The 25187-nt window shown below is 42.4% G+C and overlaps 1 pseudogene; it reads left to right on the top strand.

Moving 5' to 3' along the window:
• LOC120874506 overlaps positions 1-15932 on the top strand; it is a 48621-nt pseudogene extending 32689 nt beyond the window's left edge.
• The last annotated feature ends 9255 nt before the right edge of the window (positions 15933-25187 follow it).

The following is a 25187-nucleotide window of genomic DNA, read 5'->3' as shown; positions in this document are numbered from 1 at the left end:
GTTGGGGCTCCCCCACTGTGTCTGGAACCCAGAAGAAACAGCCCTGAATATTGCTTTCCTGTTGCTACATGGAGGCAGGTCTGCTGATAAAATGGGAACCAGACTTGAGGGGCAAAGGGTGAGGAACTTCCACTCTGATGCTTGCAGACATCTGAGAGCTACCCAGCAGTGGATGCAATTGAGCTTTCTCTCATCTTTCCCTTCCTGGAAGTCTCCTAGCCTAGGAACCATAGTTCCTGTATCCCAAGTCTTCACTAACCTACCTGCAGCCTTAAGGTGAGTCATAAAGCACAGCGTTCAGTTTCCCATCTCTTGGATGAGGGAGACTGGACTTGCTCCAGAACACTTGTTCTAGACTGAAGCTCAGTGCCAATCAGTGGACAGGTGGCTCAGAGGTGGGTGTTGCTGCAGAAGCTGAGGCTGCCTCTTGTGAGCAGTGGGCTGTAACTGTCTGGTGATGTTCATGGGTCTTGGGATCAGGACTGGGAGTGGTAGATCACTTGGCACACAGCTGCTGTGACACCGAGGACCTTAGAGGCTTTGCCTCCTGGAACTTACCACCATTTGGGTTCTGTGGGATGAGATCAGGTAGTTATAAGTCAGAAGTTACAACGGGGAAGTTTGTAGATTTCTTAGCAGAACCCAAATTAGGCTAACGAATCATCTCTCCTAAAAAACTTTGTGAACAAGATATGTCAGGACTCTTAGACAAATTTTGTAGTATTTTAAATACTATTTAAAGTAGGTCATCTTTTGGATGACCTGCCATTTGCTCTCTGATTTGGGATGATACCAACAGTTCGAATGGAATCAAAGGGCTCCTTGGGGAGGCTGTCCCTTTCCCCATGACTCATTAACAGTGAGTACAGCACTATCCCCTCTGCATCTGGAGCATAAATTAAAGCAGGAAGGAAACAACCTCCAAGTTTAACAGGAACATTCAGGTAGGTCTTGCCCTCAGGTAGGTGCTATAGTTTTCCCAGTGCTTTTTCTTCCCTCCTGGGTCCTGGGCAAGCTGCCCAACTCCTGGTTATTGGGTTGTGAATTCCTCCTCCCTTCTCTGGCAAATATCCATGCAGTCCCACTTATGGCTTCCTCTCTACCCAGGCCCAATCCCTCACATGCAGATGGCACTAAAGAAGGGAAAACCAAGGACGGGTCTGCCCAGTTCATTCTTTCTAAAAATGTCCACATTCCTTCTGCTTCTAGACCCTGTCCTGAATCACTAACTTCTCCAACTAGTTGACTCAGCTTAGCAGGGTATTGGAGATGCAGATGGGGGGGTCAGTAAGGTTGTCAGGTGTGGGGGACTGTTTTCAGACGACAAGAGATGAGTTGGAGTAAAGAGCATGTTGTCCTCCAACCATTCATTCGTTGTGGACCTGCCTGAATCTGCTATCTTGGGCTTCTTAGGGAATCTCTAAGACAAAAATTCAAAATGGACTTGCTATAAACTTTTTACTACAAATGATTTCAAACATAATATAATAAAGAAGAGTGTCATAAACCCTATATTTCATCATTTGGCATCAATAACTATAAAACTAGCCTCTTTGTCCCACAGGTTGTCATAGACTGGATACTATGCAACATCAAGGTGGTGGCCAACTGAGTTCCCAGTAAAGACATTCATGACTTGCATCAGGTCTTTCTCTTCTTGCTATGTTCTTATTTGTGGTGGGGGAAGGGAAGGAAGAAGAGGGAGAATAAGAGAGAAAAAGAGGGAGAGGCTAATCCCATCTAGAGGGACCACCATCAAAACTCCATTTCAACTTGCATACCTCCCAAAGGTCCTAATTCCTAATACCATCACATTGGGAATCAAGGGTGGACACAGTTCAATCCTTAGCAGCTATGCAGATCTGTTTTTAAATCAATCAATCATTTCTTTCTCTCTTTAATGCTTATTCATTTTTTCCTGAAGTGTTTTAGGGACAAGATGAATATTCCACAAAATAGACATAATGAGTATTTGGGGTAAAATGATAGGATGTGAAAAAAAAATGCTCATTTGTTCCTAATAAAATTAACATCTAATATCCAGTCCATGTACCAATTTCCCTGACTCTCAAAAAGCAGTTTTCACAGTTTATTGAAAAAATGTAGTCATATGTTGCACTTGCTTGTTCTTTTTTAAGATGAAATAACTGTTCTTCTCCCAATTTTAATGCCATTTATTTGTTCAGAAAATGGGTAGAAGCAGGGTGATTTTTCTTACAGAATGTCCCACTCTTGAGTTTAGAACAGGAGTCTACAATACCAGCACAGTGGGTCAGGACCAGTACCAGTCCTTGGTCTATTAGGAACCAGACCTCCACAGCAGGAGGTGAACTGCAGGCCAGTGAGTGAGGCTTCATTTGTATTATAGCTGCTCTCCATCACTCTCTCATCACCCCCAGAAGGGACACTCTAGCTTGTTTTCCTGGAACTTTTGTAGTTACATAACCTATGCTTAATAGAAACAAAAATAGCATAAATATTGATGATTATTTTCCTTTCTCAGTGCTCAGAATGTTGAGTTGGTGCCCTAGCAACCTATCACAGTGACAAATTAGATGTTGCTTGTTAACATTTGGACACATCCGGCCAGCTTAAAATTAAATATTAAAAAACTAAGATCATGTTATCCAGCCCCATTCTTCATGGCGAGTAGAAGGACAAAAGGTGAAAGCAGTGACAGATTTCTACATCTTAGCTTCTAAAACCACTGTGGATGATGCCTGTAGCCATGAAATCAGAGGACGTTTACTTCTTGGAAGGAAAGCTACAATGAACATAAACAGTGTGATGAGAAACGGAAACATCATTCTGCCCAACAAACTGGTAGATGTTGGCCTTTTCTTTTGGATTCCTAAACATTCTGTCCAGTCCCAATTGGTCTTTGAAGTCCTTTACCATTCTGATCCTACATGATTCCCAAGTTAATTTTTTTATTTTTTTTTAATTTTTATTTTTACTTTATTTTACTTTACAATACTGTATTGGTTTTGCCATACATTGACATGAATCCACCACGGGTGTACATGAGTTCCCAATCTTGAACCCCCTTCCCACCTCCCACCCCATATCATCTCTCTGGGTCATCCCCGTGCACCAGCCCCAAGCATCCTGTATCTTGTATCAAATATAGATTGGTGATTCATTTCTTACATGATAGTATACATTTTTCAATGCCATTCTCCCAAATCATCCCACCCTTTCCCTCTCCCACAGAGTCCAAAAGTCCGTTCTATACATCTGTGTTTCTTTTGCTGTCTCGCATACAGGGTTATCCTTACCACCTTTCTAAATTCCATATATGTGTGTTAGTATACTGTATTGGTGTTTTTCTTTCTGGCTTACTTCACTCTGTATAATAGGCTACAGTTTCATCCATCTCATTAGAACTGATTCAAATGTATTCTTTTTAATGGCTGAGTAATACTCCATTGTGTATATGTACCACAGCTTTCTTATCCAGTCATCTGCTGATGGACATCTAGATTGTTTCCATGTCCTGGCTATTATAAACTGTGCTGCAAAGAACATTGGGGTACACGTGTGTCTTTCAATTCTGGTTTCCTCAGTGTGTATGCCCAGCAGTGGGATTGCTGGTCATATGGCAGTTCTAGTTCCAGTTTTTTAAGGAATCTCCACACTGCTCTCCAGAGTGGCTGTACTAGTGTGCATTCCCACCAACAGTGTAAGAGGGTTCCCTTTTCTCCACCCCCTCTCCAGTATTTATTGCTTTTAGACTTTTGGATAGCAGCCATTCTGACTGGTGTGAAATGGTACTTCATGGTGATTTTGATTTGCACTTCTCTGATAATGAGTGATGTTGAGCATCTTTTCATGTGTTTGTTAGCCATCTGTATGTCTTCTTTGGAGACATGTCTATTTAATTCTTTGGCCCATTTTTTGATTGAGTCATTTATTTTTCTGGAATTGAGCTGCATATGTTGCTTGTATATTTTTGAGATTAGTTGTTTGTCAGTTGCTTCGTTTACTATTATTTTCTCCCATTCAGAAGGCTGTCTTTTCACGTTGCTTATATTTTCCTTTGTTGTGCAGAAGCTTTTAATTTTAATTAGATCCCATTTGTTTACTTTTGCTTTTATTTCCAGTGTTCAATCAGTGGAACAAAATAGAAAGCCCAGAGATAAATCCACACACCTATGGACACCTTATCTTCAACAAAGTAGGCAAGAATATACAATGGATAAAGACAATCTCTTTAACAAGTGGTGCTGGGAAAACTGGTCAACCACTTGTAAAAGAATGAAACTAGATCACTTTCTAACACCACACACAAAAATAAACTCAAGATTAATTAAAGATCTAAACGTAAGGCCAGAAACTATAAAACTCTTAGAAGAGAGCATAGGCAAAACACTCTCTGACATAAATCACAGCAGGATCCTCTATGATCTACCTCCCAAGTTTATTTTATGCATTTCTTTACCCAGTCCTGAAATCAGCCATTAAGACTCCATGCATCGTCTAATGGGAAATGTATTTAGAAGACACATGTTAGACCTCAGAATAGTCACTGTTACCAAGTTGTCATTGCTTGTAGGCTTTACAGTAAAAATAAAACAAAATGAATATATTTAGTTGGTACAAATTTCTGCTTTCAGTTCAAGATTTAAGACAGCATGGTTTGAATTAAACTTCTTTATATTTTGTGTGAACTTGTTTTTCTAGCCACTGAAAGGCTTACTTCAGAGCATTACTTTTAAGTATTGTCTTGCTTTTACCTGTTAACATGCATATGATGCTGTCACAATAACAGAACATATGAGGAACAATAAGTTGTTGAATATAGTTTCAGATTTCTTTCCTGTATTTCTTTGGATTTTCTTTAGTTTTGTTTTGGATGGGCAGAATTTTTGTTTTTGCTTAGAAAATATTGCACTCTGAATGTAGTCATAATTCTGAATTGCAAAGCCAAAGAAGTAATGTGTTGTTATGGGCAGCTAGTCACCAACTTGATGCAATTAGATTTATCAGTCTCTTTGTTCTCAATTTGTTCAGTTCAGTCCTTCAGTCGTGTCGATCTCTTTGCAACGCCATGGACTGCAGCATGCCAAGCTTCCCTATCCATCACCAACTCCCGGAGCTTACTCAAGCTCATGTCCATCGACTTGGTGATGCCATCCGACCATCTTATCCTGTCTTCCCCTTCTCTTCCTGCCTTCAATCTATCCTAACATCAGGGTCTTTTCTAATGTGTCAGTTCTTCCCATCAGGTGGGCAAATAACTGGAGCTTCAGCTTTAGCATTAGTCCTTCCAGTGAATATTCAGGACTGATTTATTTTAGGATGGACTGCTTTGATCTCCTTGCAGTCCAAGGGACTCTCAAGAGTCTTCTCCAACACCATAGTTCAAAGGGCATATATGTGTATCTTTTGTCAGTGATGTAATATTCCTCCTGTTGGGATTTAACCACCAGAACTGAATTTAAACAACATTAAAAAATGAGGATTAAGTCACAGTGCCCCATCTAAACACACCTGGCAAAAGGAGAGGCTCCTGTTGTATTCAAGGGAAAGGCATGGATAGATTTCATGCAGGAATAGGCCCTGGGAGTCCTGGATGAGTCATTCAACACGATTGTCTTTACTTTGGCTGCCACAGTTGTTTTGTCTTCTTGAATTGGGAAGACATTTCAAAATTGTTTTTTGTATGTTTGGTTTGGCAGACAAATTTTTTCATGACATAGACCCTATGGGGAAATTATATCAGAAATATCCATTTATCTTCAGCAGTTAAATTTTGTTGGCTTGTATGTCCCTGATGATCTTTCTTTATAAGTAGAAAGGAAACACACATGTTCAGTATGCATTCAGTCTCTTTGTAAATCAACCAAAATGAATTAAATTCCTCTGTCACCACTGCACTCCCAACTGTAGGTGAGAAATAAAAACCTGGAGAGACTGAAGACTGATTCTAGCACATTGCTGCGGAGACTTCATTCCCATTGTCTTTTTGGGAAAAAAAATTAGTTGCTAACATTAAAATCAGATTGTACATAAATATCCAAACTTTTGATTCTCTTGAAAACATTGCCAACTGGCCTGCTTTCCAGCATGGGTGAAGTGGAGCAAAGGCTGCTCCCAGTGGTAAAGCCTGTGCAGCCCAGTGTTCAACATGGCCACCTAGTCCTAGTAGCATATCTCCTGTCTCCTGGGGCCATGAGTTTGTGAGAATTAGACTGCTAGCTCTCTTAAGATAAAGACTACTTTTGTCTTCATCAACTTAGACTTTGAAGCCTTTAGCCCAGAACCTAAAACAGTTCTTCCTTGTATGTTTGTTGGATGCTATACAATATCTTGTGGATGCATATGACAGTTCTTCCAATACTGAAAGCATGCAACTGAAGTACTGCTCTGCCCTAAATCTTTGTGCAGACTGGCATCGTAGGTGCCCATGATGTCTGCCATTAGACCCACTACCTAAAGCCAGTTGTATGTCCCTGGGCTGTCCCTGAAGTCTTCACTTTGCCATTTGACAACTTATCATCCTAGCAATCTCTTCTCCAATGGAGACAGCAATGCATATCTCATGAAGTGGATAGGACGATGGCATGAAACTACGAAAGTGGAACATGGCCCTTAGTATCCATTTTTATGATGTTCTTAGCAGTTTTTTTCTCCAAGTCTCAAGGTTCTCCATCTTCTTAGATGTCCATGCAGATTAGTTTGATTTTCCAGGCAAACCTTAAGGAAGAGATTACAGTTCAATTCTCTGTATTCTGTGCAGCTTCAAAGTCCACTCGCCAAGGACACTGATGAAGGTAAAGATTTTATCAACACCTTTGTGTTTATTCAGACCTATTATTGGCCTAAAGGGCTAAACTAAGGCATGTCAGAGCATATATAACTAGGGGTTCCCAGTCACCACTACATGCTAAGAACCTGAACTTCCCTGAGTACTTGGATCCAGGAAAGAAGCATGAAGTGGCTTGAGCTCCTCAGGCTGGTGGGCTTCTCAGATTGCAGAGTCATTTAAGTATGGAGACTGTAAGACACATCATCTTTCCTTATGTGATTTTTTTTTCATCTGATTATTCTTTTACTCATCAGGTTTAGAAGGGAATGGAATATTTCCCTGACAACCTTAAAGTTCAACCCTTACTTATTGATAAGTACCTTGCTATAAGAATTGTGGGATCCAATGGTCTTGGTGTAGATTTGCATAGTTGTACGACTCTGGGGTCCAGTCAGATTATAACCTATTGAAATTGGAACTCCTTGCAATTGTTCAGTGCACAGTCAATGCAGATGTAGGTGTGGTCCTGTGGAATAGCACTTTTCTACCTTTTATTTAGCATGTCCTCTTTGTTCCCTGTCTAACTCAGTGTGTATATATCTATGTTTACATCTCTGTATCACTATCATTTATTTCTCCATCCCTTTGGAAGTCTCTGTGAGTGGATTTCTCTTTGTGTTGTTTTCCTTTAATTTTTCAATTGACTCATCTTTCCTTCTCCAGCTTCTACATTTCCCTAACTTGTTCCCTATGTCCTGGATTCTTCATTAAACTATCTCTTCTCTTTCAACTTGGAGAAAAATTGGGAGAGCTACTTATACACTGTTTTATATCTGACAAGCAGTGTGACCACAGGCAATTCACAAACCTCTTGCATTTCAAATTCCTCCCTTGTAAAAGAGGATAGGAATCCCCCTTCTACCTCCTTCCCTGAGCTTCTATGAGAAGGATACAGTGAGGTGGCAACAGCAGTGCTACTGGCTGTCACTGTTGAGATTTCCTATTTATCAGGCACCTTATATCCATCACTTCACTATCCCAAGATATCCTATTTGGAGGGTTTGAATCATATATTCACCATTTTACTAAAGGGGAGACGGAGACCCCACATGGTCATATGGCTTACCCAACATTACAGAACAGAATCTTTATTCAAATATATGTCTTTCCAATGGAATATGGTGAAAATTCTTACAATAAGGTGACTCACAAAAATTATTAGAAAATACACAGTGCCATTACAATGACAGTTATAGCTTAACACTGAGAGGTAATTGTAGCATCTTTATGATAGGTGAAAGAATACCCCTAAGGAAAATGAAGACCATGAGAAATACCTTCAGTGAAAAAAAAAAAAGCTGAACAATTTCCTGAAGGAACATGCTTACAAACTGTCTCAGATTTCTTCTTGTGACTCAGATGTAATTATTCACCCCCTGAGGAACATCATGGATGTGAGTGTTTGGGAGGATAGTGCTCCACAGTGCCCTCCTGGTGCTCTAACCTAGCATGGGGCTCATCTGGAGTTGCCACGTGGGATGTTGGGGCTGGGGCTCCTGCCAGAGGTAGAAACACTGGGCCAAAGAGGCCCCATGCAGAGGAGAAGGCACTATTATCTTCAACTCTTGTCTTGGTGACTGGGCCCAGAAATTACCAGGTGGCAGGTAAGCATCCATTTCTGTGTCAAAGATGTGTCATTAGTTTGAGGGAGATTGTTCCTTCTGAGCAGAAGGCAATGACAACACACTACAGTCCTCTTTCCTGGAAAAACCCAAGGACGGAGAGGCCTGGTAGGCTGCAGTCCATGGGGTTGCTAAGAGTCGGACATGACTGAGGAACTTCGCTTTCACGTTTCACTTTCCTGAATTGCAGAAGCAAATTGGAAGACACTCCAGTGTTCTTGCCTGGAGAATCCCAGTGACGGTGGAGCTTGCAGGGCTGCTGTCTATGGGGTTGCACAGAATCGGCCACGACTGAAGCAGCTTAGCAGAAGCAGCAGCAGCAGCAGCAGTTCCTTCTGAACTAAGGGAGTCAGCTAGTTACAGATGAAGAGTGAACCATCTCTGATCAGAAGTTAGAACCAACTGCAAGGCAATTGTGAATAACCAGACAGAGGAATTCAGTTTCCATAGATGCAAGAACCACAACAGTAAAAAGTTACTGAACCACTATTCCATGTAAGGCCATAAGAATCTAACACAGTGGTTACTGTTTTTAGATTAGAAAAAGGGCTTATTTTGTGTTCAAGAATGCCCAGGCCAGCCTGAGAGATAGGCAAAGAGTAAATACATGTCAAATGAAAGGGTCACTTGTGTGGTGTTGATTGGATGTGGTCTGAGTTTGGAGGGAATGGCTGGGGTTGATCAAGAAGGACCTCCTGCAGAAAGGGGTGCTAAGGCTGGGTTTGAAGAGACTACAGAGTTTCTCAAATGAAGGCACCAGGACATCCCTGGGTGTCCAACGGTCCTGGTGACCCAGTGGTTATGTCTCTGGGCTTCCCATGCAGGAGGTACCACTTCAATGCCTGGTGATAGAATTAATATCCTGCATACAATGTAGCATAGGAAATAAATATCAAATGCAAGCACCTATGTGATCAAAGGCTGTGAGCTTCACAGTGGTTGGAAAGTGATCTCAAGAGATATATAGCACCCAGAGAGAGGCAGCAGTGTGGGAATAGAGGGTAGCCAGTTCTGCACTAACCCACTCCCTCTTCCCTGTAGATGCAATACATGGGTAACATCACCATTGGAACACCCCCTCAGGAATTCCAGGTTATCTATGACACAGGCTTATCTGACTTGTGGGTGCCCTCCCACTTTTGCCCCAGTCCAGCCTGTTGTGAGTACAGACACCCCCTACCCGGACCATCCTTCACTTGCCTTGCTGTCCTGTTTCCACCCTTGGCACCTGATGACACTCATCTCTTGTGCCTGCAGCTACACATGTTAGTTTCAGATATTATAAGTCTTCCACTTTCTGGCCTACCCAAAAGACCTTCAGCATTACCTATGGATCTGGGAGCATGAAGGGATTTCTCGCCTATCACACCGTTCGTGTAGCGTGTAAAGAGAAGCTGAGTCAGGAATGGCTATGGAGTGACCCCTGCTTGCACAGCAGATGCAGGACCATCTTGCAGCATCCTTCCTAACCTAACTCCCATTGATATTGGCCATCTTACCCACAGGATTCTGTCCCTGGGGAGGCAGTGCCCATGGTGACACATGAGCAAACAGATAGGTAACCCAGAGAGTCGATTGAGGTGTGGACTTGCAGCTCCTCTGCACATGAGAATTTCAAGGTTCATTTTTCTGGGAGCAAGAAGAGGGGAAAAAAGCACCCATTTTTATATTCACAGACTGTTCCAGGCACTTTCAGGTAGTAATTAGTTTAATCCTGCAACAACCCCACACAGCAGGTAGTCTGATTAGCTCATGAGATGTATGAGGAAACTGACGTGCAGACAGCAAGGGCCTTGCTGAGCTCACACATGTGGTAAATGGTGGAGCTGGGTTCACTTTTCAAGATGGAAGTTGCTGTAAGGTGTTTAGGGACAGGATAAAACTGATCTGGGGACCCTGGGCGGCAGTCAAGGGCTTCAGGTATCCATAGTGGGAAACTGGAGGCCAGAGATGTCAAGGGGCCTGATAAATGAGTTCTTATTCTAGAGTGCCTTTGAGAGTCTCATAAAACGTATTGCCTGCCTTCCCAAAGTACTTGAGTATTTCCCCTCTCTCTATTTCTCTCATACACACTCACACAAATACACACATATCCCCAAAAGTGAATTTCCCAGGAAGTAGTTTCATAGATCCCTGCAAGCATGATTGTGTTTTCAGCTTCTGTCTACCTGGACAGATTCAGAATCCTCAGTATATTACAGAGAATGCAGTCCATTCCTGTCATTAGGTCATAGTGATGTCAGAGAAGGCTACCTTGCTCTCGACTCATTTTGTCCACAAGGGGGAAGCAATGGGTCCTGGCCTGACTCTTGGTTGCCTCACCTGGACAGAAGCCACAAGGCCACTTTGACTGACACAAGGGTGTTTTTCAGAGGGGCAGATGTTTTAACATTCACAGCCTCTCACAGATGGAACCCAAATTCCCTCCCAGCTTGGTCTAACCGTCTGAGGTCCACAAAGACAGAGCCCAGCCTCAATTCTTCTCTGAGGATTTAATGGCAATGCACCCCAGGCCAATCCTAGCCCCACTCACATATCTGCAAGTGGGAACACTCTTCTCTCCCACAGATTGGGGACCTTGTAAGTACTGATCAGCTGTTTGGTCTAAGCATTGTGGAATACGGGTGTGAGAGTGCACCTCTTGGTGGTGTTTTGGGCTTGAAGTACCGCAACATATCCATCTTTGGAGCTATCCCCATCTTTGACACCCTGAAGAATCAAGGTGCCATTTCTGAGCCTGTTTTTGCCTTCTACTTGAGCAAGTAAGTTTGAGATGGACAATCCTTTTCTCCAAATTAGCTTTAAGATGCTTTCAGTTGCACAAAAATTATAGAACACATGATAAAGAAGAATCCTGAGAGAAAATCTAACCCAGGATAAATATAGTGCCAGGCTGTATCTGACTTCACCACTGGCTTTTATAAATAACATTTTATTGGAGCACAACGCTGCTCCTGGTCTCAAAACCGGTAACTTGGTCTAGAGAGATGAGGAGGAAGACTAGGGGAAGGCAACAGGAAACAAGTTGGAGGAAAAAGCAATACGATTTGCTTATGAATTTGATAAGGAAGGGAGGAGGAAGATGGTGGATATTTTTTCCTCCTCATTAGCATACCACTGGGAGCTGAGGACCAGCTACCCAATTTGCAGGAGCCAGGGAAAATGAAAGTGTGGGACACAAAACAAACATGTGGGACCCCTAGTTCAAGAAATTTGAGGCATTTCAAGACAGGAAGAGCAGAGGTAGGGTCCCTTCTGAGTGTGGGGCCCTTGAACAGTAGAGGTCACATATCAGTGGAGCCACCTCTGGGTGATCTGAACCCACACACTTAGAACTCCCAGGCTTTGATTTTCCTGAAGAAATGACAAGCTGGACAAGGGGAAAGCCAAAACACTTCAGCACCCTGTCCTCTGAGTGTGTCTGAGCACTCAGGTCGCAGGAGGTAGGGCGTCTTCAGAAGTTATAGTGGGTGGAGCGCAGCCAGGTGACTCAGCTTCTAACCTCCTCTTTGCCACTCATTAGCCAGTAAGGGACCTTGGTCTGGATCTGAATCGCTCCTAGACTCGATTCCTGCATTTGTACATGGGGACTTTATTAGGGCCTTGATGGGTGGACCAGCACAGCTCAAAGACAGTGCTGTTGTTACTGTCCTCCAAGGATTCCTCCCCCCTTCTTTCTACTCATGCAGGGAAAAAGGCAGTGTGATGATGTTTGGTGGGGCTGATAAATTCTACTAACAGGGAGTGCTCAACTGGGTACTATTAATATACACAGGTGACTGGAGTATACACATGGACTGGGAACCTCTCCCTCTGAGGGTCAGCCCAAGTGATGCTCCTGCTATTGTACATGGACACAGGCAGACACACAAAAATACATTCTCAGACACACAGTCACACAGACATATACAAGACCCACAACGACACAGGGAGACACACAGACACATGGAAACACATAAGCAGACACACAAAAACATACACAGAGACACATATAAACATGCATAGCTAGTCAGAGACACACAAGCACTCACAAAGACACATACAAAAACACGTACAAACACATATACAAACTAAAACACAAGCAGATAGATATGCAAACAACCCATGGGTTCATAATCCCCAGGCATTCTGACCAGGGCTCTGACCTGGATCCTAAAAGGGTCCGGAGAGTTCTGTGCAACTGGGAGAGGATTTCACCCACTGCCCTGTGAGGCATGGAGCATGGTTAGAGGACTCTACAGTGTTGTGAACAAAGGATCAGGGAGAATTTCTCCATCCTGAACAGAGGTATAAAATGACCAAATATCCGGGGCTACCTGGAACATAGGAAGTTCTCAGTACAGATAAATGTCTGTTTAAAAACAGGGAAAGTCCTGAGCAAATGGAGAGAACTGGTCTCCTAAGGGAGCAACCACTAAGCAGTGTAGAGAGATTTGCTGAAGTCATAAGATGTAAAAGCAACTAATAAAAAGAACCCTATGTTCATGGGCACACAGTGGGGCAGGGGTTATAACAGAGAATCAGGAAGGTAGGATCCAGGAGTGACCCGAGGACAAGAGGCATAATTGATAGGATTTTGTGTGATACCCTCAGACAAAAGCTGACCTATCTTTTGGAGCTTCTCTGGGCTAGTCATGTATTTCCTGTCCAGAGTCTGAGGGTCTGAGCTGGTTTTAGGAGCACTGCTGGCCGACACCCTCTCCCAGAGGAGCCCCACTCTCCTACCACTATGAGAATCTGCTGCCCCGATGAATCTCTATCTTCACTCTGTGATTGACCCATTAAATATTCCCCACCAGAAATAGCTCTCTGGATGTTTCTCATTCATTGTTTTCACAGTCTTCATTTACTCACTAAACAGAGAAGCCTTGGGCATCCACTGTGTGCCAGGCACTTTAGGGAGGCAATGAGAATAAAACTTGCCCTCACGTCTAAGAAAGCAGATGCACAGGAAATGAGACACACACATAGTGAATTGTGACTTTGGTACATGCTAGACATGAGGAAGTGTCTACAGAGACTGTCAAGAAAGGAGACTGATAAATACCAGGGGAAAGACTTCCCTGAAACCATGAAAATTAACCTGAAATCTGGAAGATGAGAAGAAATTTGCTAGTCAAAGTGGAGGGAGCTCCTCTAGGAAGGAAGACCAGCTTGTGTCAAGGTGCAAAAGAGCCTGGTGTATTCAAGTACTTCATTCAAGAATGTCAAGGAAAGTGCTGTGTTGGGAGCAAAGAAAAAGAGGGCAAGAGACAAAGGGCTGTTTAGAAGACAGTCAGGAAGGGGGCTGATCTGGGGAGACTCAGAGTGACCTTGATGGCTGCTTTGTCACACTGTCTCTCATCATCTCCATGAAAAGAAAGGTTATTGCTTGTTCTAACGGCTGTGAGGCCCTTGTGGATACCTGGACATCACTGACCCTTGGCCCAAGAAGACTGGTCAATAACATCCAGAAGCTCATCGGTGCCATGCCACAGGGTTCTGAGGTGAAGATCATGCCCCAGGGTCACTCCCAGTCTCCACACACAAGAAGGATCTCCAGGGCCAACCTCTCTCCCTCTCTCTCTAACAGCACTACGTGTTCATATTTTGCAGTCAATACCCTGTCCTCTGTTATCTTCATCATCGATGGCATCAACTATCCAGTCCCAGCACAACCTACATCCTCAAGGTGAGGAGAGAACCAAGAGGGGTGGTTCTCAAATAGGAAATTCCAGGAATCCTTGGGCTGCTGCTGGGAGGAGGGCGCCCTCTGCACTCCATCTCTCACTACTGCAGATGCTGTTGATCTCTGGGCTGGCCAGAGTCTCCCAAAAATCAAACCAGTTGAGAGTAAAGGGCCATCTGTGACGCTGATCATCCCGAAATAAATGTGGAGACACCATGCCATGCTGGCATGGTGGGAGTCACAAGGAGAAGGGAACACTCAGGTCCTCAGTCCTCAAAGAGATTAAATTCAATCTGAACCCTCAGATGGATGAACACAAAAAGTCAGCTCTAGCAGTCCTTGAAATAAGTCATGTGACAAGGGCAATGGCTGGGGAGAGTCCCAATGTGCTCTCCCACCATAGGGATAAACAGTCTCCCTTCCCTTCTTGCCGTTTTCCTGGTTTGGATGATAAATTACATGGTCACCCTAGTTCTCAGATGCATCTTCCCCTAGCTCTGGCCGGGTGCACCCTTTGTGAGTCAGGCTACCCTACCCGTCTGTGGGGAGGATGGATGCTAATGAAAATAAAGGGTTCACAGTGACTCTTCAGCCCTGGCACAGGGCAGAGGATTCATGTCAGCTCCCTAGGGGAGTTCAGAGCTGGCTGATGGGCTCAAAGAAGACTTTGAGGAAGGGAGGGAATTTCAGGAATTCTGAAACTGTAAACTCATGGAGCCATATGGAGGGTTGCTTGGTTCTAGGCAAAACTGCACTGAATTCCATGCAAATGGCATCCCAAGGTGCTCTGCACTGGGACATTGGGGACTTAATAGGGTTATGAGGGCTACAGACTGACCGGTGTAGATGGGGAACCAGAGTATGTTATGAAACCAAGCCTGGAGTTGCCAAAGAGGGTGAGTGTGGGCCGAAGGTGGCTTCCCAGAGTATGCTAGTTAAGTCTTCAAGAATGTTTTGTGGGCACTGCTCTATTTAAGATGGATAACCAACAGGGAGTTACTGTGCAGCATGGGGAACGCTGCTTAATTATATGACAACCTGGATGGGAGGGGTATTTTTGGGACCAGGATTCATGGATACATATGTTTGAATCCATGCACTGTCCACCTGAAACTCAGAATATTGTTAATCATCTATACTGCAAAACAAAATAAAGTTTTTTAGTAAAGTATGTATTGTGGGAATGCAGAAGGAGAACCAGCATTCTCTGCAGAGAAAACAAGGAGCAGGAGTCAGAAGGAAAGAAACAGGGAGAGAGGAGAACTATGGACACTCTTCTTTTCTAAAAATTTTATTGAAGTGTGGCTAATCTTCAGTGTTGCATTAAGTTCTGCTGCACTGCAATGTGACTTAGTTATACAGAAATATATATTATTTTTCTTATTATTTTTCGTGTGGTTTATGACTGGATAGTTAATGTATTTCCTTATGCTCTTTAGTAGGACTTGGTTATTTATCATTCGTCAGTATCCCCAACACCCAGTCCTCCCATCCCCCATGCTCTTCCTCATGGCAACTTCATGTCTTGGCCCTTTTTGGTTGTGGATGAACTTTCATATCCCCTGCTAATGAGAAAATCCCTTGATACTTACTGAAAGAGGGAAATAAAACCAAGAATTGTGCTGGGTCTGGATATTTGTGGGAGTCACAGGTAAGGGATCAGGCTGACTGGTGTGTGTCAGCCTACCCCAGAATTCTAGAAGCCACTGCTTTGTCACCTTTATAGAGAACACAGTGAGGACATCTAGAGAGACCTGGATCCTGGGTGACGTCTTCCTGAGGCTGCATTTCTGTCTTTGATGGAGGAAATGACAGGATTGGCCTGGCATAGGCAGTATAAATACTTGGAGTGTTTGAAGAATCAGTAAGGCCGCTCCAAGCAAACACTAATCACACTTAGGGTACTCCTGCCCAGTATGCTGGTGATTTCTATTTGGTGGTCTGCACACTCTGTTCTCAATAAAGAATAAAGGGTTTCACTCGTAATGGGGGTGAAAAAATCGGGTACCTCTGTTTCTGTCTGGGAGATGTACAATGATTGAGAAGGATCTAGAACAAAGTCTGAATCACAGTTGAGAGGAGCCCACCTCCAACTGGCTTCAAGGAAAGGGGAGACTCATTGAAATGATTCTGGGAAAACAGGACACAAGACTAAGAGAAAATACAAAGATCTCAGTGACAGGACACAAGAAATCAGAAGTCATCAGCTCCCTATTTCACACCCTCGCTCTTTCCCTTCCCTCTTTTCTGATGGGCTTAGCCTGAAAACTTTCTTCCTTAAGGCATCTACACCTAGTGAGGGAGTCCAAGCTACCTGCCCTAGGGTGTTACATCCTGAAGGCATCTCCAGTAAGGAAAGAAAAGATTGAAGGCATCAGAGTTCGAGGGTGTTCTCTGAATGACCCACCTCAGATCACATGTACAGTACTAGACCAGCCACCCTGGCAGGGCCATGGGGTCATATGCTTGGCTTTACATGGTCTTGTGGCCCTGACACAGTAGCACACATGATTGTCAATTTCCTCCAGAACTACATGACTGAAGCTCGGGAGAGGCATCCCTAAAGATCATGCCTGGGGGGTGATCTAGGCCATGGAAGAGTTTGTGATGACCCACCAACTCTACCACCTCCTCATTCAGAGGAATTATAAAGGGTAATGAAATAGACTCTCTTCATCCCATCTCATATGCACTTATCACTGGTCTTCTCCTCCAGGGAGAAGTTTGGGTGAGGTACTTCATGGAGAGCTGGTTCCCTTTTGTCCCACACCCAGTCACCAGCTCTCTGCCACGTATGCCTGCTCTGTCCTTTCCAGTCCTATAGGAAAGTGATGGCCCCAGTGGATCCCTGAGCCATCCCGCTCCTCCAGAGCCCAGAATGCCCCTTCTTGGCCTCCATGCTGCTGGGAAGAATGCAATGCATGTATCGAGAATCCCAGGGTACACAGAGCTTTCAGCCTTTCTGAGCTTCTCCATGGTTTGGGCTACAAACTGTTTGCTTGGAGCTGCCATAGTTAGGCACTCTTGCAGTGGAGTTCTTTCCACCTGGAGGCCTTCAGTAGATGCCTCAACTGAAACAGCAGGGATCAGAGATTGATTTCCTTTCAGATTGACTGGATTGATCTTGTTGTATAAGGGACTCTCAAGAATCTTCTCAAGCACCACAGTTCAAAAGCTCAATTCTTTGGCATTCACCGTTTCTCATGGTCCAGATATCACATCTGTACCTGATTACTGGAAAAACCATATCTTTGACAATACAGACCTCTGTAGCAAAGTGAGTCTCTGCTTTTTAATACACTGTGCAGGTTTTTCATAGCCTTTCTTTCTTCCATTGAGCAAGTGTGTTTTAATTTTGTGGCTGCAGTCAAGGTCCATAGTGATTTTGGAGCCCAAGAAAATAAAATCTGCCACTGTTTCCACTGTTCCCTCCTCTATATGCCATGAAGTGGTGGGACTGGATGCCATGAATGTTGAGTGTCTTTCTGTGAATAGTTTTTTGAATGTTGAGTTTAAGCTAGTTTTTTCATCTCCTCTCCTCATCGAGAGGCTCTTTAGCTCTTTTTTGCTTTCTGCTGTTAGGACAGGGTCATCTTCCTATCTATGGATGTTGTTACTTGTCCCAGCAATCTTGATTCCAGGTTGGGATTTATTCAGACCAATATATTGAATGATGTATCCTACATATAAGTTAAATACTCAAGTGACAATGTATACCTTGCCATTCTCCTTTCCAGTTTTAAATCTTTCAGTTGTTCCGTGACTGATTCTACCTGCTGCTTTTTGACCTATATGAGACTTGTTGGGAGAAAAGTAAGGTGATCTGCAACTCACATTTCTTTAAGAATTTTCTACGGTTTGTTGTGACCTACACAGTGAAAGGCTTTAGCATATTCAGTGAAGCAGTTAGAAATGTTTTTCTGGGATTCCTTCATTTCTCCATGATCCAATGGATGTTGGCAATTTGATCTCTGGTTCCTCAAACCAGTTTGTATATCTGGAAGTTCTCAGTTCATGTACTGTTGAAACTTAGCTTGAAGGATTTTGAACATTACCTTGCTGGGAAGTGAAATGCACACAATGGCATGATAGGTTGAACATTATTTGGAAATGCCTTTCGTTTGGATTGGAATGAAAACTGACCTTTTCCAGCACTGTGGCCACTGCTGAGTTTTCCAAATTTGCTGACATATTGAATGCAGCATACTTACAGCCTCATTCTTTAGGAATTTTAAACAGCTCAGCTGGAATTTCATCACCTTCCCTAGCGTTTCTTGTAGTGATGCTTCCTAAAGCCCACTTGACTTCATACTCCGATGTACCTGGCTTTATGTGAGTGACCCTAGCATCATCCCTATCCCGGTCATTATGATGATTTTTGTGTAGTTCTGTGCTTTCTGCCACCTCTTCTTATTTTCATCTGCTTCTGTTAGGTTTTTTACTTCTCTGACCTTTACTGTGCCGTCTTTGCATGAAGTTTTCCTCTGGTATCTCCACTTTCCTTGAAGAGATCTATACTCTTTACAATTCTATTGTTTTCCTCTAATTCTTGCACTATTCACTTATGAAGACTTTCTTATTTCTCCTTGCTATTTGCTGGTAGTCTGCATTCCATTGGGTATATCTTTCACTTTCTCCTTTGCCTTTCACTTCTCTTATTTTCTCAGCTATTTTTAAGGCCTCCTCAGGCAACCACCTTGCCTTGTCACCTTTGTTTTTCTTGAGGATGGTTTTGATGACCACCTCCTGTACAATGTTACAAACCTCCATCCATAGTTGTTCAGTCTAACAGACTTAATCTCTTGAATCTATTTTTCACTCCACTATAAAATCATAAGGGATTTGATTTAGGTCATAGCTGAATGTTCTAGTGGTTTTCCTTACTTTTGTCATTTTAAACATGAATATTGTTTGCTTCTGCCTAAGCATTGCTTCCAGATCACCACCCAACACTCTCAGTGGGTGTGGAGCAAAAACATACAATTTGAGGCCTGTTACCCTGGGTTTGTGCTTGGCTTTTCACATGTTTAGCTGTGTGAGCTTGATCAAGTCGCTTGATTTCAGTTTCACATCTGGAAAATGGGCACCATGATGATGATTCCACCTTCTAGATTGCATGTGTGCCTGCACAGAGCAAATGGCCCTGAGAGGGCTTTCTGGATTCCTGAGTCTGGAACAAATATGAATTATTCTGCCACCTGGAAGAAGAAAGTCTTCTGTTTAGAGGTTATGGCTGCCATCCCCAAGGCTAAATATTGATACTCCCTTCCTCAGCCTTACCAGTCAGCCTTTCCTTTTCAACTACTTCTCCCCTGAAATCACACTGCAAGGAATGTCATAAAAGCTCTTGCTCTCTCTTCAGTTTCCCACATCTCCAGCATAGCAACAAGTAGCTGGTATGGCTACTTGTCATAGCAACAACTATGGCAACCTGTATAGTCCAATCTCAGCCTGTTAAATGAATCTTTCCCCATTTGGCTCCTCATGTTTAAATTACCTGTTTTTGCTTTAGTAACCTTCCTTTGCTTGCTGTTTAATGACAAAATATGTGTGGATTTCATCTAGTTTTCTTTCCCAAGCATAATTCCAACCATGCAGTGAAGTAACCAAACATTTAGTCATTTAACTACCCCACAGGAACTGACAAAAGCAAATCACCCATCATGCATATTTGCTTGCCCCAAAACACCATTGAAGTGATCTGATGAAAAAATGTAATACATTGGCAAGTACACTCCAGAAGGGATACTTTCTCTCTGGACTTGTTTTCCATCTAGTGCAGAATGTCTACCATAAGCCTGGCCCTCCATCAATTGGTCACCTAATTTTTGCAGACTCAGCCCACTCCACATCCCTTCCACATCCCTGAGTAAAATCTAGAGAACATACTCAGTCAAAATTCTCACTCCTGCAGAAAACAGTGGTTTGGTTTTGTTTGTTTGTTTTTTAGAAAATAATGTTGGATAACACATTCAAAATCTTGTGCTCCTTGCCTTGGATTCAAGGACCAGCACCACAGGATGGGAAACCTCCCCTTCTACCTAAATCTTTCACCACTCCCACCAGGGCCACAGGCTTGACTGGACCCAAAATACTTCTGCCTGCTCCCTGATATCCTCTGTACATCAGTTCAGTTCAGTCTCTCAGTCATGTCCCACTTTTTGCTATATCATGGTGTGCAGCATGCCAGGGTTCCCTGTGCATCACCACCTCCTGGAGCTTGCTCAAACTCATGTTCAGCAAATCGATGATGCCACCCAATAATTTCATCTTCTGTCTTCCACTTCGCCTTCTGCTTTTAATCTTTCCCTACATCAGGGCCTTTTCTAATGAGTCAGTTCTTCCCATCAGTTGGCCAACATATTGAAGGTTCAGCTTCAGCATTGGGCCTTCCAATGAATATTCAGGACTTATTTCCTTTAGCATGGACTGGTTGAATCTCTTTGCAGTCAAAGGGACTCTCAAGAGTCTTTTCCAGCACCACAGTTTAAAAGCATCAATTCTTTGGTACTCAGCTTTCTTTTGGAACAACTCTCACATCCACTCACGATTTCTGGTAAAACCATAGATTTGACTATACAGAGTTTTGCTGGTAAAGCAATGTCTCCCCTTTTTAGTATGTTGTCGGGTTTTTCATGGCTTTTCTTCCAAGGGGCTAGGGACTTTTTTTTTTTTTTCCACAACTGTGGTCACTATCTACAGTGAACTTGGAGCCCAGGAAAATAAAGTCTGTCACTGTTTTCATTGTTTTTCCAGGTATTTTCCATGAAGTGATGGAACTGGATGCCATGATCTTCGTTTTTTGATCTGTACATACCACATCAAGATCATCCCAAACAAAAAGTAATGCAAAAAGGCAAAATGGTTGCTTGAGGAGGCCTTACAAATAACTTACAAAAGAAGAGAAGCAAAAGGCAAAGTTGAAAAGAAAGACATACCCTTCTGAATGCAGAGTTCCAAAGAATAGCAAGAAGAGATTAAAAAAAAAAAAAAAAAAGCCTTCCTAAGACATCAGTGCAAAGAAATGGAGGAAAACATTATCGTGGTAAAAACCAGAGATCTCTTCAAGAAAATTAGAGATAGGGAAGGAATGTTTCAGGCAAATATGGGCACAATAAAAGAGGGACATGGGATGGACCTAACATAAGCAAAATATATTAAGAAGAAGTTGAAAGAATACATAGAAGAACTGTACAAAAAAGATATTAATGATCCAGATAACCATGATAATGTGATCACTCACCTAGAGCTAGACAATCCTGAAAAGTGAAGTCACATGGATTTTCAGAAGCATCACTAAGAGCAAAGCTAGTGGATGTGATGGCATTGCAGTCGAGCTATAGCGGATCCTTAAAGGTGATGCTGTGAAAGTGCTGCACTCAATATGCCAGAAAATGTGGAAAACTCAGCAGTGGCCACAGGACTGGAAAAGTCATTTTCTTTGCAATCCCCAAAAAAGGGATTTCAAAGAATGTTCAACCACCACACAGTTCCACTCATCTCACATGCTACCTAAGTAATTTATCCAAGCAAGTCTTCAACAGTACATGAACTGTGAAATTCCATATGTTCAAGCTGGATCTAGAAAAGGCAGAGGAACCAGAGATCAAATTGCCAACATTCGTTGCATGATAGAAAAAGCAAGAGGATTCTAGAAAAACACCTACTTCTGCTTTATTGACCATGCAAAAGCCTTTGACTGAGTGGACAACAATAAGCTGTGGAAAACTTACAGAGATGGGAATACCAGACCATCTTACCTGCCTTCTGAGAAATCTATATGCAGGTCAAGAACCAACAGTTAGAACTGAATATGGAAATACAGACTGGTTCCAAATCGGGAATGAGTACATAAAGACTGTATATGGTCTCCTGGCTTATTTAACTTATATGCAGACTACACCATGTGAAATGCCCAACTGGATGAAGCACAAGCTGGAATCAAGATTTCTGAGAGAAATATCAATAGCCTCAGATTTGCAGAAGACACCACCCTCACAGCAGAAATTGAAGAGGAACTAAAGAGCCTCTTGATGAAAGTGAAAGAAGAGAGTGAAACATCTGGTTTAAACTTCACATTCAGAAAATGAAGATCATGGCATTTGGTCCCATCACTTCATGGCAAATAGATGGAGAAACAATAGAAACAGTGAGAGACTTTATTTTCAGGGCCTCGAAATACACTGCAGATGATGACTGTAGCCATGAAATTAAAAGATGCTTGCTCGTTTGAAGAAAAACTATGACAAAACTATATATATATAGTTTAATATATATATTAAAGTGGAGACATTACTTTGCTGAAAAAGTTCAGTATAATCAAAGCTATGATCTGTTCAGTTGTCATGTATGGATGTAACAGTTGCACCATAAAGAATGGTGAGCAATGAAGAATTGATGGTTTTGAACTGTGGTGTTGGACAAGACTCTTGAGAATCCCTTGGACTGCAAGGAGATCCACCCAGTCATCCTAAAGGAAATCAATCCTGAATATTCATTGGAAGGACAGATACTGAGATTGAACCTCCAATACTTTGGCTAACTGATGTAAAGAACTGACTCATAAAAAAGACCCTTTTACTGGGAAAGATTGAAGGCAGGATGAGAGGATGACAGAGGATGAGATGGTTGGATGGAATCACTAATTCCATGGACATGATTTTGCCTAAGCTCCAGGAGTTGGTGAATAATAGCAAGCCCTGGCATGTTGCAGTCCATGGGGTTGCAAAGAGTCGGACATGACTGAGCGACTGAACTGAACTGAACTGAACATACCACATAGCAAGTGCTATTTCTAATTGGCATGTTTCTCCAGCAAGACTGGGGTTCCCTAAGGCCCCAATGCATATCCCCAATCAAGTTTGCACCCATGCACAGAGGTCAGTGCCTAGCATTGACAAGGCATTCAGTGAGTCCTGATTGCAGGGGGACCTCCGTTTTGGTAGACATAGAGGAGCAAAAGACACACTTATCCTCCTGTCTCAAATAAGTCCAAAGTAGAAGTGACAAATGAAAGAACATTGTTTTACATCAAACATCTGGCAGCATAGAATGGGTTCCTGAGACGGGGAGCAAGCAAGGAGAGTTCTACAGTTGGCCCAACTCTAGAAATAGTTTCCAACACATACATGGAAGGTGTACCTAGGCAGAGACAAACAGTCTCCCAAAGAAGAGAGATTTACAACTTTATATAGTTAGAGTTCACAGGAGAGAGTTACATACAGAGAACTGTAGGAAGGTACAGGAGATACCCTTCCAGTTTTCAGCAGAGAGTTGATAGTACTGGTCTCAATTATAGGGAAAGATCCTTGAGTCTCAAATTGCACCAAGTCTACTTTTATCCCCACCCACCAGCGTGGAAATTACTCATTTTTTAAAATATAAATTTATTTATTTTATTTGCAGGCTAATTACTTTACATTATTGTATTGGTTTTGCCATACATTGACATGAATCCCCCATGGGTGTACACGTGTTCCTCATCCTGAACACCCCTCCCACCTCCCTCCCTATACTATCCCTCTGGGTCATCCCAGTGCACCAGCACCGAGCATCCTGTATCATGCACCGAATCTGGACTGGCAATTTGTTTCACATATGATAATATACATCTTTTACTGTCATTCTACAAATCATCCCACCCTCTCCCTCTCCAACAGAGTGCAAAAGACTGTTCCAACATCTGTGTCTCTTTTGCTGTCTCGCATACAGGGTTATCATTAATATCTTTTTAAATTCCATATATATGCATTACTATACTGTATTGTTGTTTTTCTTTCTGGCTTACTTCACTCTGTATAATAGGCTCCAGGTTCATCTACTTCATTAGAACTGATTCAAATATATTCTTTTTAATGGCGGAGTAGTACTCCATTGTATATATGTACCACAGCTTTTTTATCCATTCATCTGCTGATGGACATCTAGGTTGATTCCATGTCCTGGCTATTATAAATAGTGCTGCGATGAACATTGGTGTACATGTGTCTCTTTCAATTCTGGTTTCCTCGGTGTGTATGCCTAGTAGTGGGATTGCTGGGTCATAAGGCAGTTCTAGTTCCAATTTTTTTAAGGAATCTCCATACTGTTCTCCATAGTGGCTGTACTAGTTTGCATTCCCACCAACAGTGTAAGAGGGTTCCCTTTTCTCCACACCCTCTCCAGCATTTATTGCTTGTAGACTTTTGGACAGCCATTCTGACTGGCATGAAATGATACCTCATTGTGGTTTTGATTTGCATTTCTCTGATATTGAGAGATGTTGAGCATATTTTCATCTGTTAGCCATCTGTATGTCTTCTTTTGAGAAATGTTTGTTTAGTTCTTTGACAGATTTTTTTTTTTTTCCGATTGGGCCATTTATTTTTCTGGAATTGAGCTGCAGGTGTTGCTTGTATATTTTTGAGATTAATTATTTGTCAGTTGCTTCATTTGTTATTATTTTCTCCCATTCTTAAGGCTGTCTTTTCACCTTGTTGAAAGTTTCCTTTGTTATGCAGAACCTTTCAGTTTAATTAGGTCCCATTTGTTTTCTTTTTGCTTTTATTTTCAATATTCTGGGAGGTGGGTCATACAGGATCTTGCTGTGATTTATGTCGGAGAGTGTTTTGCCTATGTTCTCCGAGTTTTATAGTCTCTGGTTGTACGTTTAGATCTTTAATCCATTTTGAGTTTATTTTTGTGTATAGTGTTAGAAAATGTTTTAGTTTCATTCTTTTACAAGTGGTTGACCAGTTTTCCCAGCATCACTTGATAAAGCGAGTGTCTTTTCTCCATTGTATATTCTTGCCTCCTTTGTCAAAGATAAGGTGTCCACAGGTGTGTGGATTTATCTCTGGGTTTTCTGTTTTGTTCCATATTTCTGTCTTTGTGCCAGTACCATACTGTCTTGATGACTGTGGCTTTGTAATAGAGCCTGAAGTCAGACAGGCTGATTCCTCTAGTTCCATTCTTCTTTCTCAAGATTGTTTTGGCAATTTGAGGTTTTTTTGTATTTCCTTACAAATTGTGAAATTATTTGTTCTACTTCTGTGAAAAATACTTTTGGTAGCTTGATAGGTACTGCATCACATCTATAGATTGCTTT

This window comes from Oryx dammah, unplaced genomic scaffold, assembly GCF_014754425.2.
Source record: "Oryx dammah isolate SB20612 unplaced genomic scaffold, SCBI_Odam_1.1 HiC_scaffold_15, whole genome shotgun sequence".
Classification (NCBI taxonomy): Eukaryota; Metazoa; Chordata; class Mammalia; order Artiodactyla; family Bovidae; genus Oryx; species Oryx dammah.
Note: the sequence above shows the minus strand (reverse complement) of the source record. Positions and strands in the feature narration are given on the sequence as shown.